Source organism: Erpetoichthys calabaricus, chromosome 2 (assembly GCF_900747795.2).
Source record: "Erpetoichthys calabaricus chromosome 2, fErpCal1.3, whole genome shotgun sequence".
Classification (NCBI taxonomy): domain Eukaryota; kingdom Metazoa; phylum Chordata; class Cladistia; order Polypteriformes; family Polypteridae; genus Erpetoichthys; species Erpetoichthys calabaricus.
Window position 1 is genome coordinate 36,238,234 of NC_041395.2, and position 6,000 is coordinate 36,244,233.

The 6,000-nt window shown below is 38.5% G+C and overlaps 1 protein-coding gene across 1 annotated transcript in view; it reads right to left on the bottom strand.

Moving 5' to 3' along the window:
* Nucleotides 1-5,539, bottom strand: part of LOC114645758 (leukotriene B4 receptor 1-like) — a 69,103-nt gene extending 63,564 nt beyond the window's left edge. Inside the window, exon 1 of the mRNA XM_028793587.2 lies at nucleotides 5,415-5,539. The gene's annotated coding sequence lies outside the window, so the exon portion shown is untranslated. The remainder of the gene's footprint in view (nucleotides 1-5,414) is intronic.
* Nucleotides 5,540-6,000: the final 461 nt, after the last annotated feature.

The following is a 6,000-nucleotide window of genomic DNA, read 5'->3' on the forward strand; positions in this document are numbered from 1 at the left end:
AGGTTTTAGTCAGCAGCATCCCTGGAGAAAAATAATTGTAATATTTTGGAAATTTCTTTATATTTTTAACTATCAAAGCCAGCTCTCCATTTTCGTACTGTGTAGGCCAAGGCCAGCAAATAGTAGTTGGGGACTGGCCTGCTTTTGGAGGCCACACAAACCCCTTTCACCATGTTTGAGTCTCAAAAGTATAACTGCCTGGAAAAATGGGCCAAAATCACTTGTGAACAGCATGCACAGCTGTGGCAAACTTATCCCAAATAACTTAAAGCTGTTTTTGCTTCAAAAGATGGATGTAAATATTTCTAAAATACTGAAGCCTTGCGACTGAATACTCTTTTACTTAAGATTGATTTCCAAAATAAAATAATGTCAATGAAAAATAAAAACTGAAATAAAAATATCACAGTGAACAGTGAATAGGACAGTTGCTCAGTTTTTTTTTTTAACTCTAGAATGATAGATTCCAGTGAGCAGATAATGTAATATTTTATCTTTACCGGTTGATATCTCTATGTCTTACATTATCATAAAATGCTGTTCACTCTTTTTCATTGATAATGAAAAATCTCTTAATATGTTTATTTGCTGCCCGGGGCCGTCACTAGAGTCATACTCATATCTGTACTGTTCAGATAAGGTTCCTTGTAGCTGTAGCAGTGCCACAGGCGCTTCAGTGCACCACATTAAAACTACTGCATTAACACTGGCAACATAATTATTACAATTGAATTTACAAAAGGTAATAAATACAATATATGGCTAGCACTCGTGTCTCAAAGCTCCAGGAGACTAGGTCTGCACCAAGACACTGTCATTTTGTGTATGTGTATACAGTTTGTACTTTCTCTGCGTGGGTTTACTCTCCTATTTCAAAGACATACTCAGCATCTGTGAGTTCATATCTGAGTTTGACCTCAGGTCGATGGTTCCTTTTTTTGCTCCAGTGCTGTCAAAACTGAATTCACCTCCTGTCAGTGCTCTAATTGATAAAGCTGGTTTACAAAAGAAATGCCTACGTCACATCTGACTTTCTAACCTGACAAAAATGTTTTCTTTCTTTCTTTCTTTCTTTCTTTCTTTCTTTCTTTCTTTCTTTCTTTCTTTCTTTCTTTCTTTCTTTCTTTCTTTCTTTCTTTCTTTCTTTCTTTCTTTCTTTCTTTCTTCAGCCATCATCCATAATTTTCAGATACACACATTAGACCACGATTTATTTATTGCACAGTAAGCACTTCTGAATGTCATTTCACAACTTTATGCAACATTATCTTTTGATTATATGTAGACCATGATTATTTTTTATTATTTTTTTGCTTTTTGAAATACTTAGTAAAAATACACATCTGACTTTTATAACAAACCAGTATTCTCACAGCATCAACTTTAAAAGGTGTCATTTGAATGAAAAAGTTTCTCTTCTCCTTTTTTTATCAGTTCAGGCATTTGTAGTTCAGTTTTAAAGCAACATAAAGAATGTGTGTCCTGGTGAGTGCAACACAAATGTAACATGATACGTGAACATTTTGATACTAACAGGTGCCCAAAACACTTTAGTCTAATCTGAAGGTAATTGAAGACAGAAACTTAAAGAAACATATTGTTCATTAAGCCTAACAACAAATCAAACAACAACAACAATAAAAGCATTGATTACACTATCAAACAATTGTGGTTGTTTTGAATTGCAAAAGACAGGAATAGAAATAAAAGGGGCTCGGCAAAGTGCAGGGATTCTCAAACTGTGGGGCTGAAGTAACACAAAAGGGGGTGCCAATGTTGCCATATGTTGCGTAATTTCGCTATTCATAAGGAAATTTTAAACTTGTAGCGGTGTATCGGCAGCAAAAAATATAGGAATAAATTTTATTAGGGTTTCAAAAAAACGTTAGGGGGGCGCGATTAAAACTGTTATGAAAACTCGGGTCACAAATACTTAAATAAAGGTTGAGAAACGCTGGCATGGTGTCTTTTTGAAATGCACTCACCACAAGGCTGTTAAGGCTGTTCTTATACATCTCATTCAGAAAAAAAAATTGTTGCTTCATGTAAACCAAATGATATCACAGCCAAAAAGCACCTTTGTCACATGGTAGGCCTGTTTTTACTGTTCATGTCTTGGACTGACATCTTTATTGTTGCTCTAGAAACAAAAGAAGCCAAGCAAAGAAACAGCCGCAGTGCAAACTGAAACTTTGCCTCCTTGTGATAAACATGCTGGGAGTATAGGGGCATCCAATGGACTGAGGGCATGAAATTGTATGTGCCTCAGGGCCTATTCTGCCCTCTTTTCAAGAAATAATTGGTAATGTGTCCCAAAGTGATGTGCTGCAGTGCAGTCTTACCCCGTAAGGTTGTAGAGAACATGAAAGCACTTCCCTTTTCAGTCACACACTCCTAGAATAATAGAGAAGGAGTCTAGTAAAAAGGAAGGGCAGTTTGCTGGAGGCCACACAAACCCCTCTCAACATGTCTGAGTCTCTAAATGTCCTTGAAGGAAAGAGAACTTTGCTTGAGAGGCTACTAGAGGCACCTACGATTATTACCAAGATTTATTCACTCTGTTAACTGGCATTGCAATGAAAGCAAGCAGCATGCTTGATTTGGAGAGACTACATTGATGTCCTGAGTTTTGGTCTGTAGAGCCGCTTTCAGTCTCATACAGTACTGATAATCCACTTCTCACTTTCAAGTTGAGAGCTAACCATGACTGTCACAAATGCACTAGATCTACTCATACTCAGGTGACCCTCAAGAAAACCCACCTACTTAGAAAATATCTTTCAACTGATTTGACTTTCGACTTCCGTTCTCCTTTAGCTGTACCAATCCAATGCAATCAAGCAACCTTGTTCAAGTTTTTCATCTGCTGCTGGGATGAACAATTATGATACACTTCTTGTAGTCTACTACAAACTTTTCTCCCTACCGCTTGCGAACTATGTCCTTTCTAATTACTGATGTTGCATGTATCTTCCTTGTAAATAGCCTTTAATTTTTTACCTGATTTTTGAACACCCTACACCTCTAACCACCTACAAAAATGGAAATAATGTGCACAATCAAGAATGACAAATGATAACAAACAGCCCAAGGACATAATGTGAACGGTTTGCTTTTCTTTGGTGGTCACGATGCTCAATCAATTATAACACTTAAATAGAGGATGAAGCCCCACATCTTTTCCTGTCTAGTTCTGAAACTTCTAAATTAGCTTCCTAAACGGACTCTTACTTTGCTTTAATGTGCTATAAAATCTTTAAACAGACTTCTGTTATCCTTGTACACAGTACCTAATTCTGTTATCTTCATTTTAGGGCTTTGATAAGTTCCTGCTGGAATCTATCAAAACATTTTTCTTATAGCGACAGCATTTTCATTTTTACTGTACACCTATGTTTTTCAGTTTCATACTGTATTATATATAGACTAGACAAAGAGCCCATTTCGACAACGTAAGTTGAAACGGGCATGAGTTTGTGTCAGCAGTGTATGAAGAACAAATGATAAGTAACAAAGAAGTTGTTTTGTAATGATTGTAGTCTGCTTTACTCATTACTGTACAGGCTTGTACTGTTAGTTGATGAATTTTCCAGGCCTATAGTATAATATTGAATGATGAATGTTCCAGTACAATATGGAATAGTAATAAGTATAAGCACCACAAACCTGATATAGGTGTATTGAATGAATGCGTAATTGAATCAGAATGTGTAATTAGGCCTCGAGCTGTAGTCGAAATCGTCTTTCAGGCCTCTAGAGCTTTAATCGAAGTCGCCTTTCTCTTTGAATTTTTGCGGCCGTAAATCCGCCGCTTGCCGTGATGTTGGGGTTGGATGTTGGTCTCGTAAGGTTTTTCGGGCAGCTGCACAGAACGCGACTGCGCATTCGGCTTTGGACGTGCGCAGAAGACGACTGCGCATTTGGCTTCGGACAGACGTAAGTGAGTGAGTGAGTGAGGAGGCAGGCGAATTATGTATTAAGATTTTTTTTTTTAATGGGCCATGTGGTGGTAATAGACAGAAAGACAGGTGTATGGACAGATCATAGATAGATAGACAGACAGACAGACAGACAGACAGACAGACAGACAGACAGACAGACAGACAGACAGACAGACAGACAGACAGACAGATAGATAGATAGATAGATAGATAGATAGATAGATAGATAGATAGATAGATAGATAGATAGATGAAAAGCACTATATAGTCGACAAAAAATGTTGCTTTAAAATTATGCAGTATGCTCAAAATTTCCATTCTCTAGTGAACTAAACCAAAAGTGTTGCAACAAGTGAATCTGCAGTTCAAAGGTATTGAAAGTTAAAAGTCAGTTACATTTCACCCAACATGACACAATATTAGGGCAACAGAGAGGCACTGTGACCTGCCTTTTGGATCCACTGTCTGTATTGGTTTTCCTCCATTTCCTCCTTTTCTTCCCACATTTACAGTACAAGGATGGTAGATCTAAATTGACCCCAGTATGGGCTTTGCAAGTGTTTGTTTACTGATGGGCTGGCGCTTTATTAAAGATTTTTCCTGCATTGAGCCTTATGCTGCTGGGACAATCTCAGTGACCCTATGACCATAAATTGGACTGAGTGGGTTTAGGAACATATGAGTGTAAAAGCAATAGAAACATCCATCCATCCATCCATTTTCCAACCCGCTGAATCCGAACACAGGGTCACGGGGGTCTGCTGGAGCCAATCCCAGCCAACACAGGGCACAAGGCAGGGAACCAATCCCGGGCAGGGTGCCAACCCACCGCAGGACACACACAAACACACCCACACACCAAGCACACACTAGGGCCAATTTAGGATCACCAATCCACCTAACCTGCATGTCTTTGGACTGTGGGAGGAAACCGGAGCACCCGGAGGAAACCCACGCAGACACGGGGAGAACATGCAAACTCCCAATAGAAACATTACTTTTAAATTTTCTATATTATTATTATTATTATTATTATTATTATTATTATTATTATTATTATAAGCTGATACCATATAACAGCATGATTATTTCTTTCATAATAGCAGGAGGTAACCCAGAAAATAAGTTTGGGCAGGACATCACTGCACACCCACACACACAAACAAGTCAGCTTAGAGTTGCTGAACAGTCTTTGAGATGTTTAACAATTTGCTGTACCTGTTGAAAACCCGTGAGAACAAAGTTAGAGATTGTACCTAGGTTTTTTTGTTCTAATCTGTGAAACACTGGTAGCGCCCCTTAACTGTCACTAGAAATAAAGTCATGAAAAACTGCACTTGTACAGATGTCATTTATAATCTATCAGCTGTGTAACCTGCACACACTTGACATTTCAATAACAGCATTTAAAAGCAAACCTTTATCATATACCATATATAGCAATTAAACAGTTGAAATAAAATGACCGCTTACCTTTCTCGGGAAATATGAAAATGTACGGAATTAACTAAAAGCATCAGGAGGTAGAAGACACCGAGTAATCGACCAGAGACCGCGCTCAGCTGCACAACCCCGACTGCGGTGAGTTTAGCCGTTCCGTTCAAAGCTCCGCCCACTTCAAACTCTGTGTTACTTTCGTGGTTTCGTTCTACGCAAATTCAAGTAAAGATTCCTCACTCAGGGTTTTGCAATGTCTTCAAGTGTCTGTCAGACATAGATAAACAGCTGTTCAAAATCTTAACTACTGCAGAAATGTTTACACGTAAAGACAGTGTGCCCTGGCTTAATTTATTACAAACTGGAAATTTGTTTGAAATTTCCCCTTTATATTCTAATCATCCTTCCATCCATTTTCTTAGCCCGCTTATCCAGGACAGTGTCACAGAGCAGGTGGAGCCTTGGACGCAAAGCGGGAACAATACCTGGACTGGGCACCAGTCCATCACAGGGCGAACACACACACACACAAATAAACACACACACACATTTAGGCCAGTTTAGCAACGCGTATTCATATAGTCTGCAATATATGGATTTTATCATCCACCTGACATGCTTT